This window comes from Podarcis vaucheri (assembly GCF_965113315.1).
Source record: "Podarcis vaucheri genome assembly, chromosome: 8".
Classification (NCBI taxonomy): Eukaryota; Metazoa; Chordata; class Lepidosauria; order Squamata; family Lacertidae; genus Podarcis; species Podarcis vaucheri.
Genome location: NC_138766.1, coordinates 71517638 through 71532589, shown reverse-complemented (window position 1 = coordinate 71532589; position 14952 = coordinate 71517638). Strand labels below are relative to the sequence as shown.

Here is a 14952-nt window from a genome sequence, read left to right as displayed (position 1 = left end):
ATTGCCTGCAAAGCTACAGTTCTTTAAGGGGGTGGGGGGGCACAGGTGCCATTATGGAAAGATGACTGGAATAATATAAAGCAAATATTGGTGTCACTAAATCCATCTTTCCATACCTAGAGTAAGGTAAAAGGTAAAGGGACCCCTGACCATTAGGTCCAGTTGTGACTGACTTTGGGGTTGCGGCGCTCATCTCGCTCTACGGGCCGAGGGAGCCAGCGTACAGCTTCCGGGTCATGTGGCCAGCATGACTAAGCCGCTTCTAGCGAACCAGAGCAGCGCATGGAAACGCCGTTTACCTTCCCGCCGGAGCGGAACCTATTTATCTACTTGCACTTTGACGTGCTTTCGAACTGCTTGGTTGGCAGGAGCAGGGACCGAGGAGCGGGAGCTCATCCCGTCGCGGGGATTTGAACCGCCAACCTTCTGATCAGCAAGTCCTAGGCTAAAAAAAGCACCAAAATCCTACCTAAATAAAAAAAAAGCACCAAAATTGAGCCTGGAGGAAAGTTCTGCTAGGTGTGAATGCTGGGTGTAGTAAATCAAAACCTAGTATCCTTACATAGTGAGACTTACTGCCTGCGAAATCAATTAAAGATTGCTAGTGACAGACAGCCGCCATGTCAGAATGTTAGCTGACTGGAGATGGAAGGAAGAGACAGTCCTGACCAGAGAAGAATGGCGAACCAAGTTGATGGACTGTGCCGAAATGGGAAGCTCAGAAATCAAGAAGACAAGAACTTTAAAAAAAGAATGAGAAAAGTTTATACATTTATTTACGAGACCACTGTAAACAGGTTAAAACATTAGCAGGGTTTTAACCACACTTGTGAAGTAAAGGAAAGTATGGATGATTTAGAAGGATAAAAAATTGGATAAGTATTGATATGCAGTTGTAAATATTACCATTAGGACCCATGGAAGGGGTGGAGGGAAGTTGAGTTTCAGAATCATCTCAATATTTGGATTTTGAATTGTTTTTTGTTGTATGTTTATATATATATAGTGGTACCTCGGGTTACTTACGCTTCAGGTTACAGACGCTGCTAACCCAGAAATATTGCTTCAGGTTAAGAACTTTGCTTCAGGATGAGAACAGAAATCGTGCTCTGGCGGTGCGGCAGCAGCAGGAGGCCCCATTAGCTAAAGTGGTGCTTCAGGTTAAGAACAGTTTCAGGTTAAGAATGGACCTCCGGAATGAATTAAGTACTTAACCCGAGGTACACACTGTGTGTGTTTGTGTGTGTGTGTGTGTGTGTGTGTGTGTGTGTGTGAATTATAAGTGAGAGACCAAAGCCAAAACCTATGAAGGAATCTTCACAAGTGCACAGATGCTTTGAAAGGATTTGGATGCAATACACCAGCACAGAAATGCTCAAGTTGCAGACAGTATCAGGAAAGGATATGCAGTCCGTATGAGTGCATCTCCACTTATCTTTCAAAGAGGGGAGAAAAGTACCTTCTCTGCTTTCCATTATTCCTGTTGATTGTGGGGTGCTGCTGTATTGATGGTGTGCCCCAAGGGTGCAGCCAGACAATCAGTATTTTCCCAATGTGCTGAGATCCTTTTGCATAATCACCAAGTGCTGGGATTCCATGGTAACAAGGTTGTTTGAAGGGATCCCATCTTTAGTGAACACCGCTCCAGTTGTTTCCACAGTTGTGTAGGAATTCTGCAGAAACGTCATTGGCTGAAATAGTGGTGGCAGTGCGTATATTGATCTCCTATGATCGCTTCCGGCCTGTTGGATTCCGCCACTTGTTGAAGGCATTGCACAAAATGGTGCCTTAAATCTGTGCCCAGAACCTTGACAACTAAGCTGGCAGTCTTTAATCTGATCCAACCTGAGAATAAAATCCATGTGAGTTATTAGACCACAGACATGTCTATTAGTCCTCCTGCCCAAGCACATGCTTGTGTGGTTTATTTGTGTCACATGGACAGTCCAGAAAGAAGGGGAAAAGACTTATCAAATAACTGTCTTCAGTTATAAATAGGGCTGGCTATTTTGAGGGGTCCAAGTTTGAGGGCTCCCCTGGCAAAGTCTGCCAAGAGTCCCATAACTGCCCACTGGTAAGAATGAGAGAGGGGCAGAGGGCTTTCTGGCAGTTGATAGCAGTAGTTCAGTCTGTGCCAGCAGTTCCAAGCTGCCTGCTATTTTAATGGCCCACAGTCCCCCAAGCACCAGAGCATTGTGGGAAATTTATAATTGGTGGATGGCTCACAGCTCTACTGCTGCTGCTATTAGTAAAAAGAAAAAACCAGGTGAGTGGCTGGCCTGTATATTTATTTATCTCTTTGTTTATTCCAGTGTTTTTTTTCTAAAAAAATGTTAAGGGGTACTCTCATTTTCCTACTCATATTGAAATACTGCACCTCAATGAGGCCAAACTTAGATTCACAAAATGTTTAGGGGTATGCGTACCCCCAGAGAAAAAGCACTGGTTTATTCTATTTCTGTAGCTGCCCCTCAAAATATTTACTGTATTTTTTTATTATTTCATAAGATAATGCATTTGGTAAATTTATTGTCAGCCACTGATGTGTGTTTGTACAAAAATAAGATGTATAAATATTTTAAATAAAATATTTAAATGAGCTATCCAATCAGCTTTAGATTTATTTTCAGACCTGTGTTGTTTTCATCGTGGGTTGTCTTGGTTGGTTTTTATTGCTAGCCAACATGGGAGTCATTGTGGCGGAGAGGCTGTCTATAAACGCAGTCAGTAAAAAATGAATTAACATCTCTAGCTGGTCACCTGGCAGGGATCCTTTCTTGTCGGGAGAAACAACTAACAGGGGTGGCCAACTCCCAAGAGACTGCGATCTACTCACAGAGTTAAAAACTGGCAGTGATCTACCTTTTTTGGGGTTCAGGTCAAAGTTGTTGAGCTTTTTCAGGGAGGAGGTAAAATGTTAAGCTTTTTTTAGGGGAGCCACAGTTGTTCAGCTTCTTTGAGGGGCGCCAGTGATCTACCACAGACGTCCAGTGATCACAATCTACCTGTTGGACATGCCTGAACTAGGTGAATGGCCATTTGCAAGCTTGCAAACATCCTCCAAGAAAGGCCGTGAAGTTTTATTAACCAATACTTTCATGGTTATCCCAATGAAGCAGGATCTAGGATGCAAAAAGAATCCTTCTGCATGCTCCAACATGTAGCCCTCAATGCCTGAGACACACAGAGGTAGAATCATAATGTAAACATTCTCCTTTCCAAAGCAAAGCTAATCACTGTGGCACCAATGCAAAAAAATATGTGACACGGCCTTGATGAAGTCTGTTCTCAAATGCAGATGTGATGTATTCAGTCCCATTATTCTATCTGATCTTTGATTTTTAATCAACTTGTCTAGAATGAGCTGTTTAAAATATACAATATATTACTTCAGAGAAAAAGGAGGTCATTATTTTCTCCCCCTCTTCCCCTAGTGCCCAACAGGATAGACAAAATAAAGCAATGTAGCACATGCAGTATTTGACTTGCAGAATTAGCTTTCATAGGATGTGAAAGTGACTAACAATAGATAATTATTATTATCATTATTATTATTATTATTATTATTATTATTTATTTTATTATTTGTACCTCATCCATCTGACTGGGTTGCCCCAGCCACTCTATATGGCTTCCAACAAAAATAAAAGCATAATCGCTTCCATTCGTAAACATCATAAATGTTTTCAGGATGTAATGTTATAAATGTTACTATTCTAGACGGTATACTTGTATGTGGCTTTAAACCAGGGCAAGGGAACTTGCAGCTTTCCAGACATTGTTGGATAGGATGATGGTAGATGAAGTCCAGCAATATCTGGAGAGCCACCAGTTCCATATCCCTGCTTTGGACAAATTCACAGAGGACAGGTCTATTAGCATTAGCTTTTTGTCATGATAGCTAAATGGATCTTCCATATTTAGAAACTGTACCTCCAAGTATCAGTTACTGGGAGAGACCGAGTCACACAGTTGGTCCATCCTACTACCTACATTGACTAGCAACAGCTCTGCAGTTTCATTTAGGACATTCTTGCTCTACCTGGAGATGTCAGGAATTTAACTGAACCTGGAACCACGTACATGCACATACATGTAAACTATGGCCCTGTCACCTTCATGTCCTGCTTATAGACTTCCCAAAGGCATTTACCTGGCCAGTGTGGGAAATGGAATACTGTACTAAATGTCCCTTGGACCGATCTGGAATATGCTTCTTCAGGGCACATGTTCTAGACATGGAGCAGTGTTAAGTTGCTTCACCTTATCCAGGGATGGGCGACCAGATGTTGTTGGACTACCACTCCCATCCTCCCTGACCCTAGGTGATGCTGACTGGGGCTGGTAGGAGTTGGGAGTCCAACTGTACCTGAAGAGTCACAACTTCCCCATCCTTGACCTAGTCGGATGTCTTGAGCAATCTGCGATGAACAATGATAATCCTTATGGTTGATTTATGTTGGGCACCATAGTTGTAGCAGCTGGAAGGAAAACCATAAACAATGCAAAAAAATATGGTTGAGTTCTTGTAGCTCCTTTAATTTTATTCTTATGATCTAGGGTATAACCAGCCCAGTGAAACCTCTGTAGAAGCCTTATTAAAGAAATGATGGAGTACACTAAGATCTGCACCATCACTGCTCTCCCCAACATTTGCATTTTGATGCTGTCAGCCTCCACAAGGAGAGATGTGGGAGACAGCTGTATATTGTCTACTTCTCTGCTCTGAACTGTATTCAAGCCAGGAGGTTCCTTGAAGGGCAGCAAGACCCATGCCAGAAACTTTATTGCTTTATATTTATGTACTCAAGCTTAGATTGTTGTTTTTTTCTTTGGTAATATTGAATTTATTTTGTGTTTGCTGTTGATTTTTGGTTGTTTGGAATTTCCTGACATGTTCTGTATTTTATATATTCTCTGTTTTAATGTTTTGAACGTTTGCTGTAAGTAAAATCAAATCGGCAGGAGCTGGATTGGGAAGGTAAGATCAAAAGACATGGGTGGGAATGTTGTTGGACTATAATCTAAACAATCATCGGAGATTATGGGAGCTGTAGTCCAACTTCTGGAGGGCAATATGGTGGCTACCTTGGAAATTTATGTACCTATAAGAACATCAAAATAGTCCTGCTGCATCAGGCCAGTGGACCAAAAAGTCCAGCATCCTGTTCTCACAGTGGACAACCGAATGCCCATAGGTAGCTCACAAGCTGAACCTGAGCACAGCAGCAGTGTCCCTCCCTGCAGTTCCCAGCAACTGATATTCAGGAGCATTACTGCCTTCAACTGAGGTCCAGCGCCGAGGGCCTTCTGGCGGTTCCCTCATTGCGAGAAGCAAAGCTACAGGGAACCAGGCAGAGGGCCTTCTCGGTAGTGGTGCCCGCCCTGTGGAACGCCCTCCCATCAGATGTCAAAGCGATAAACAACTACCTGACATTCAGAAGACATCTTAAGGCAGCCCTGTTCAGGGAAGTTTTTAATGTATGATATTTTAGTGTTTTTTGGTTTTTATGGAAGCCGCCTAGAGTGGCTGGGGAAACCCAGCCAGATGGGCAGGGTACAAATAAATTATTATTATTATTATTATTATTATTATTATTATTATTATTATTATTATTATCATTATCATATCTTCCCCAGATGCAAAGGAAAATCATGCATCTAATATTCCTAATATTCCTCTAATATTCTAATATTCCTCAAGTTGCAAAAAGAAGTCAGACACTCTGTCCAGAACGGAATCTTCTGTTAAACATCTTAATTCTCAAATGCCTGCTGTTGCCTCATTAGAACTCTTAGGATGTGCCTTTATTCCTTAAAAGAAAGGCTAGTGCCTCAAAATAGACTGGAAGTAAAAATAGAAAATAAAAACTGATTCCATTTAATCATTCATCTCGTTCCAGAGGAACGCAAAGGTTAGGCTAGCAGCTAGAACATGTTCGTCGCTACGAGGGAGGAGGAGGAGGAGGAGAGGAGCCAGCCCTTCTGGCAGCAGATTTTATTAGCAGAGTCCTTTGAAATGACTCAGTAGCTTAAGGTAAAAGGGTGGCAAGGCTTTGATTTGGAAAATGAGGCAGTCTGTTAAGCACAGCTACCAAACGGTGGACCATGCTCTCATGTGCAACAAGGAAAACTTAGTAACTTACTAACGTAATTTTTAATATTAAAAAATTGAATTCCCCACAAAAAAATATTTATTTTATTTAGAGACCGGCTTTCATCACAAAAGATCTCTAAGCAGTTTGCATAAGTGTGTCAAAAAAACTACAATGGCCTAAAATCAAATGGAACAAGACACTATTTCAGAATAGCAGACTAAGTTCTAGAGTCCCTAAAAGGCCTGGGAATATTAAATGAGTTTTGCCTGAAGCTGGGATAGCTCAGTCTACTGAGCATGAGACTCTTAATCTCAGTGTTGTCTGTTCGAGCCCCACTTTGGCAAAAAAGATACCTGCAGGGGGTTGGATTAGATGACCCTTGTCCCTTCCAGTTCCATAATTCTGGCAAGCAGAAAAGGGATTATGAGGCATTCCCAAAGGATCCCTGCAAACTGGGTAAATGGGCATCACAATGGCAAATGTGATCCAATGCAGGGAAAATTGTGTTTTACTGGTTTCATTCCTTAGGAGCATATACTTTTAATGTCTACTGCTTAGGATAAAGTGCTTAAATTAAAAAATAATATTCCTCATTCTGTCTAGATGCTTACTATTACAGTTGGCTTGTTTGATAGCCGCTGAAAATCTTGACCCGTTTTGCCACCTTTTTCGCTGATGAAATCATCAACTTTACTGTGGACACCAGAGCCACAGGCAGCTGGTTTCATTTAGTTGGTTTTCCTTTTATTTTGCAAATGAACATCCCACTGGTTTCAGTCTCATGCTAACAAAGGCACTAAAACAAAAGATCTTCGGAGATTAGACTCCGTGATGCAAATAGGCCACAGATAGTTGGGGATGGCGACTCCCTCTTCGCTTCCTTTCTTATGCCTAGAGCAGCAGAAGTAAAGGTCAGATAACCAAGTCCATACTCCTTGGGGGTGAGTTACAACAAAGGCAGGTTCAGGTATTCTGGAAAAGTTTATGTATATCACTTTGATCTGGCATCAGCCTAGAAGATCCAGGATAATGGCTTTTTCATGTAAAACAGTTATTGATAGTGTAAGTAAATACACTCTTACACACAAAAGCCAGAGCAAGTGGGCAGGGTGGGGTGAGTATCAGGGTGAAACAAAAACTTTGTTCACACCTGCTTTATGCAGAGGTGGGGGTGAAATGGTTTTCTTCCATTGTGATAACGTATAGGGAATTTTTTAAATGTTTAATGTTTTATGTTTTGAAATATGCTGGAAGCCGCCTGGAGTGGCTGGAGCAACTCAGTCAGATGGGTGGGTTATTATTATTATTATTATTATTATTATTATTATTCCAATCCAATGTGGTTACCATCTTGAATTAAATTCAGTCACACACACATTAGGGAAAACTGCCAAGCTAAGCTGAAAGTATGTGCATAAGCCTCCTTTGAGACTTGTAAAATCCAGGTGAGACGACTATGATTCACTGGTGTTTCATTGCCACATCCCATTCATTGTCAAGAGGGTGGATTCTCTGCTAACGAGGAAAAACGAGGAAACCGTGTCCAAGGATCGTATCTTTCACATGACACCATGGACTTGTATCTGCAGGGCAGCCAATAATATGGAAGAAGTGATAATACAAAAAGCGCAATACCCATTCAGCCAGGGCATATTAGTTTACACCAGGGGAGGAGTAATGCATGTCATTCTTAACATTAGAAGTAGGCTACATTCTAGCCACGCAAAAGCCAAAGGTTTCTACATAGCCACATAACTCTCCATCTTTCATCCAAATCAGCAAGAGGTATTATTACAGTTCAGAGGCATATTTCATCCAGGCAAAAACATTTGAGGAGGGCACGGAGCAAGTCTGGTGAGGGATGTGGCCAGGTAGGAAGGTTGTGGCCTGAGAGGTCTTCCCTGCAGTCCGTGAGCCTGAGATTCCCCACTTTTGCATTGTGCTTATGCTAACAGTGATGCCCATTCCGAGTGGCAGTCCTTATGCAGTCGGAAAAGGCATCACACATGCATGCAAACACACACAAACCCCATGCATAAGAGGGAGGTATCAGCAGGCTTGGAATAACCCCACGGTTTGCAGAATTATGAAAACATTTAGAAAAAGAAAACTTCAGTGGTTACAAAGCAAACCCTCAAATAGCCCCAAGAGGGCTGTGCATGTTCAGTGGCATGAAATGCTGATTGTGGGGTAGGTGGAAAACCAGGTGAGAGCAGGTGTGGCATAGAATGGCTGTGTTCCTGAACAGAGAGCTCCAAACTGCAACAGTTTATTGTACAGTGCTGGATTGCCAACTAGGCAGAGCAGGCACCGGCCTATTTCGTTCCAGCTCCCACCCCGCCATCTTGTCCCTGTTCCCGACGTCCACGCCTTTTAGGGGCCCAGCGACAGTGGATCAAAATAATACTGATTTGACCTTGAAAGAAAATTACAATCAAGCTATCTTAGCTTTAGGAGATAAGATTATTTCTTAGTTTTAGGGGAGAATTTTTGGAGATTTATTTCGGCACTGTTTTCGTAGGTTCCTCTTGCTATACCACTGGAGGCTGATCGATGAAGTCTACTGAGGTATTGCTAAGTGAAATTTCAAGCAGTCTTTTTTAAAAAAAGTATTCTCCAAAGTATTTCCTGCCCCACACATGCAGTGGTGCCTCGCAAGACAAAAACAATCCGTTCCGCGAGTCTCTTCATCTAGCGGTTTTTTTGTCTTGCGAAGCAACCCTATTAGCGGATTAGCGCTATTAGCGGCTTAGCGGCTTAGCGGCTAAAAGGCTATTAGCGGCTTAGCGGCTTAGAAAAAGGGGGGGAAGCGGAAAAAAATCAGAACACTCGCAAGACATTTTCGTCTTGCGAAGCAAGCCCATAGGGAAATTCGTCTTGCGAAGCAGCTCAAAAACGGAAAACCCTTTCGTCTAGCGGGTTTTCCGTCTTGCGAGGCATTCGTCTTGTGGGGCACCACTGTACTCAAACTCACTCTCCCATTTTCTGGCCAATCAGCTCTCTGCACCACTCAGCCAAATTGATTCCCAAACAATCTTGCTATGGCCCAGATATTATTGAACTCCAACTCCCAACAGCTCCAACCAGCTTGGCCAACGGTCAGGGATTATGGGAGGTCCAAAACATCATGTTGACTACCCCTGTCTTAGATCTCCTTCCCACAAAATGTTTTCTTAGACTGATAGACTTTCCCCCCAATCATATACATGGGAACTCATTTAACGTTTCCTGGATGGATACACAAATAGGATCCTCACACTGAGAGCCAGTGTGGTGTAGTGGTTAAGAGTGGTGGACTCATAATCTGGTGAACCGGGTTCGCGTCTCTGCTCCTCCACATGCAGCTGCTGGGTGACCTTGGGCTAGTCACACTTCTTTGAAGTCTCTCAGCCCCACTCGCCTCACAGAGTGTTTGTTGTGGGGAAGGAAGGGGAAGGAGAATGTTAGCTACTTTGAGACTCCTTAGGGTAGTGATAAAGCGGGATATCAAATCCAAACTCTTCTTCTTCTCAATTTCTGTTGCACAATTACTTTGCCAAGAAATGTTTCTTGCAAAATTTGTCCATGAGAAAAGAAGCCCGGGTAGAGAATTACAGTTACAGGACAGGTGACTCACTATGGTTTGGAAGCGAATTCTCAGCCGCTCTGGTAAATATCAAGACCTGTAGAATCTTCCATAGTAAATATTTGGTGATTGCACAATGCTTCCAAAAGTTGTTTAACTCCTGGAGGCATTTTTAACTTGTGCCCCATCCTGCTTTGCCAATTTCCCTCGCCTCTCATTATGCATACCTGAACTGTGCATGTCGTATCATGATGGCTAAGCCCTTTTTTGCTGTATTTCTGCGAGTTCTTTTCCAGATGAACTCAAAAATCACATTCTTTACTTAAGCAGGAAATCGTTGAAGGAAAACCCAGGATCTTCCTCATACATTTTGCTGCTGAAACCTGTTCAGAATGGTAGAAATTTGTGCATGTACACTACACTTCTGTGGGCCTTTACTGAGAATAGATTAATACATTGTATGTGTGGGAAGCACATCGGTTTCTCATTTCTTTCACAACATTTAAGTCGGTTCTTTAAGCAGCTCAGTCCAGGCTGTTTAGGTCAAAATGAGATCCGGTTGGTTACATTTGTGGCTGTTGTATCACAGGGATGGGGGAATCTGTCGCCTTCCAGACTGCTGGATTCCAACTGCTATCAGTCCTGGCCCAAATGGCCAATGGTCAAGGATACTGGGAACTGTAGTCCAGCAAGGGCATACATTTTACACATAAAACAGATATTGCCTTCTTGTGAAGATTAACTGGACCTGCAGTACCGCAATCATTAGGAGATCTGAGTATGTTTTTATTCCACCAGGCTTTGGGAGAACTAAGATTGAAATAGTAACATGAAATTAGCAACTGGTGGCATTCGTGCCTTTTGTACATACTGTATGTTGCAAAAGAATATTATTGTGGTGCTATATTATTGTAGAAGTCTTTCAGGGCCCTCATCACCAAAAAGCAGTCTGAAATCTAATCAAAAAAGGAAGAAGGGAAGAAAGATTTGAATGACCTGCTTACCCTCTAGAATTGAGAAGGGTAGATCCAAAGGAAACTGACGCCAGGCCCTGGAAAGAAAATGCAGGTAGGTACTCATGCCTCCAATGCATTTTTTGGGTGCTTTGTAGTGCTAATGAAAATTGTATAGGTTCTGGTAATCATCAACATGTCAGAGTTTTTAATGTGCAGAGTTGACTGTTCAAACAACTGAAGCACTGAAAGAGAAGCTCAAATGAGTCAGGGACAACAGATTGCCCAATCCTGAACCAAACAGCTTTCCAAGACTATTACTATGCAAATCACCAAGTAAGAGTCATTTTGTTCAAGCACACACACGTCCCGCAGAGTAGCCACAAGCTCACACGGACCCGAATGTGCTATCGCAGTTCCAACAGCAACAGCAGTTCCAGTGCAAACTAACTTGAGAATCATGAGTCTCAGCGTAACCAGAGCAACCACTTCATTTCACTGAGAATCCAGCAATGCATATGGAGATCTGTAAATAAACTATATTACTTTATTATCTGCTCCTGATTCACCATAACCCAGGAGCATAATTATTTGCCAAAATGCCCATACAACTCGTGTCTGTTGACCAACAGGTAAGTCAATTTAACAAGGCTTACATCCGATTGAATGTGCATCGTATTGCAGCCAGAGACTCTCTTGAAATTCCCTGTGTAAATAAAGGAAGGCTTGCCTCTGTCATGGACTGAGTATGTTTCAGCTGCTAAGCCCCACTCCCTTATCTTGGAGGTCCTGTGTTCTCTTTTCTTCCTCCACGGCCAGAGCCATGATGCTTCTGAATACCAGCTGCTGGGAATGTGCTCATGTCAGGCTTGTAGTGGACCACAGTGAGAACAGGGCATGGGACTACATAGGTCATTGGCCAGATCTAGCAGACTCATCTTCTGTCCTTCATGAGCAGGGGTGGCTTTGACTTTTAGAAGACATCTGAAGGATGCCCCTGTATAGGGAAGTTTTTAATGTTTGGTGCTTTATTGTGTTTTTAATATTTTGTTGGGAGCTGTTCAGAGTGGTTGGGGAAACCCAGTCAGATGGGTGGCATATAAATAATAAAATTATTATTATTATTATTCCAAAACTGGAAGGTGTCACTACCTCCCACCACCAAAGCCTTGCTTACCACGGTCATGAATGGTTAGTTATCTCATGCATTTATCCTGCCAGGGAGGCACATGTGGGATTTTTAACCCCAGGTGCAAAAATAGCTTTCCCTGCCTAGGGTTCTGTGCCCCTTGACTTGCAAGACGGGGCAACAGCTGCTCTGCCTCAGGCAGCAAAATATCTTGAGCCAGCCCCAACTTTCACAGAAACAAATGTCAATTAAAATACTTGGAATATATCGTTGTTTGGCTTCATGCCACTGAAAAAACGTGTGCATTGTCTGCTATGATGCAGATTTTTGAAGCCCCCGCCCCCAAGCAAGACACTGTCATACCCACACCATGCATTTAAAGCACATGGCTTCCCCCCAAAGAATCCTGGGAGCTGTAGTTTGCTAAGGATGTTGGGAACTGTAGCTCAGTGAGGGGTAAACTACAGTCCCCATGGTTCTTTGCAGGAAGCCATGTGCTTTCAATGTATTTTGAATGGATGGTGTGGGTGTGACCACAATCTAGACAGCCCCTTATAAAAAGTCATACAATCAACCCAAAGTAAGATGGCCTTTTTAACATTTATTATTGATTTAGTACACTTATATCCCACCTGTTCTTCCAAGGAAGTCAAGGTGGCGTACATGGTTCACCTGCTCCCCATTTTAGCCTCACAGCAACCCTGTGAGGCTGTTAAGCTGAGAAACAGTGACTGGCCCAAGGCCACCCAGAGAGCTCCAAGGCTGAGTGGGGATTCAAACCCCCGTCTCCCAGTCCCAGGTCTCAGTCCAACACTCTGCCCAACACCCATCCTACATTATTTGCTTGCCATTGGAAACTCTACTTCAGATTCCTCGATGCTGAGAGGCCCAGCTGGCAGCTACCAGGCACTGCCAAATGCAGCTGCCTGCCTATTGTTTTAGGGAGAAAGAAAGCTCTGTCATTCGAAAACAGCTTACACAGAATTTATATTTAATGGAGGAGCTGAGGCATTGTGGATTAATTTGTACATTTAAGATACAGCTAACTTCAGCCATCGCCGCCACCACCACCACTACCCTTTCTGATATTTGACTTCTCTTTTACACACCATTCTAACCAGGACTGTTGAAGGGAAAACTGACAAGAACCGGGGCTCTTCTTGCCTGACTGGAGGGCAGTTTCTGTTCCAGGTGTGTTGGGCCTGGAGGAAACTCTGGACCACAAAAGGGTTGTTTGAGTTTCACAATGGTGGGTGCGTTTTACACCACTGGCGATTAGCTTCTTAAGCTCCATGGATGGACTGACCTTCAGCTGAGCGACATTTGTTTCTGCCAGCCGTTGTTCTGCTGAGACAGAGTCACAATAAAGAGTTTCTATGGCCTGTGTCCTTCACAGATATCGATGTCATACATTACAAGGTGTAATGGGTAACCGGACGGTCACCTGGAGGTCAAGGCCTCCTTTTATTCCACACGCTTCTGAGGTAAAAGAGTGTGCTTGAATTCTTTAGCTAAATATCTTTCCATCTTCAATTAAGATAAAATGAGAATAATTTCAGGCACTGAATGTGCTACCTAAATTTCCCATCTGGTTTTAAAATTATTAATACAGTATTATTATTTTCGAGTATTTGGCCTGATCCAGCAATGTTCTTCTTATATTCCTCCATCCGTGAATAAAAGCTTTATTAGTGATAACCATGGAGACTGTCTGTTCAATCGGTTGGGATAGGAATGAGCCACTAGTGAAAATGCTGAACTTCTGTAAGATGGAGAATTGCCCTGAGGTATAAAGGAGTCCCATTTATAGAAAGGATCATCAACAACTACTTTTTAGCTGCTTCTTTGGCTCTCCATCATCTCATTTAACACTTACCTTGAGATTCTGTCATGCCCAATCTACGTTCAGTGAGGTTTGTTTAAGTAACTAGCCACAAGAAGATTACAGTGGGTCATTCCTAGCCTTGGCTCTGATTAGCCACTTGTAGCATCAGTAAATAGCACAGGTTTCATGTAAACAACTCAGGTATCCCATGTGTCACAACTGTTTTACTGACAACAAACGAGCTGCAGGATGAAAGTGATGCAGAGGAATTCCATGACATGGACTCTCCCACTGCTCCTCAGCCACTGTTGGGTTTTTTCTCCACTAACAGGAACAATTGGGCTGCCTCTCACTGGAGTTTGACAGCACATGGACACCATACTCAGGGCCAGCCCAAGACTTTTTGCTGCCTGAGGTAAAAGGCAGGGTGACACCTTTCCCTTCTGTCCCATGTACTGAAAATTCAGCTGAATCTTAAACTCTGGCAATGGGGCAGCCTTTTCCACTGCCTCTGAAGGCAGATGGTTCCCTTGGGTTACGGTGGGGGTGGGGAGCCTTAGGACTGTGGGCCAAAAGCAGGACATCAGTATCACAGTGCTCTCCCCAAAGGTGATTCACAGAGACTGGGATTAAGAGGCATATAGCCTCTTGATACTGGAGGTAGTGCTTAGCCATCATGGCTATCCTTAGGTAAAGGTAAAGGGACCCCTGACCATTAGGTCATCTCGCTTTACTGGCCAAGGGAGCCGGTGTACAGCTTCCGGGTCATGTGGCCAGCATGACTAAGCCGCTTCTGGCGAACCAGAGCAGTGCACAGAAACACCATTTACCTTCCTGCCGGAGCGGTACCTATTTATCTACTTGCCCTGATGTGCTTTTGAACTGCTAGGGTGGCAGGAGCAGGGACCGAGCAATGGGAGCTCACCCCATTGCAGGGATTTGAACTACTGACCTTCTGATCAGCAAACCCTAGGATCCGTGGTTATCCTTATCCTCCATTAAATTGTATAATCTCCTTTTAAAGTCAACCAAGTTGGCGGCCATCACTACATCTTCCGGGAGCAAATTCCATTGTTTACCTATGCACTGGGCAAAAAGGACTTCTTTTAGTCTTTCCTGAATCTTCCAATGTTCACCTTCATTGTGTGTTCCCAAATCCTAGTATCGTAAAAAAAAAAGGTAAAGGTAAAGGACCCCTGGATGGTTAAGTCCAGTCAAAGGCAACTATGGGGTTGCAGCGCTCATCTCACTTTCAGGCCGAGGGAGCTGGCGTTTGTCCACAGACAGCTTTCCAGGTCATGTGACCAGCATGACTAAACTGCTTCTGGCGCAACGGAACACCATGACGGAAATCAGAGTGCATGGAAACGCCATTTGCCTTC

General features: G+C 43.3%; 1 long non-coding RNA gene across 1 annotated transcript; it reads right to left on the bottom strand.

Annotated features, from left to right (window-relative positions):
- Positions 1-1240: 1240 nt before the first annotated feature.
- Positions 1241-10559, bottom strand: LOC309539672. Its single transcript, XR_014222938.1, has 3 exons — positions 9891-10559; positions 4370-4481; positions 1241-1845 (listed from the first exon to the last, which is right to left on the bottom strand). It is a non-coding gene; the product is annotated as an uncharacterized lncRNA (long non-coding RNA).
- Positions 10560-14952: the final 4393 nt, after the last annotated feature.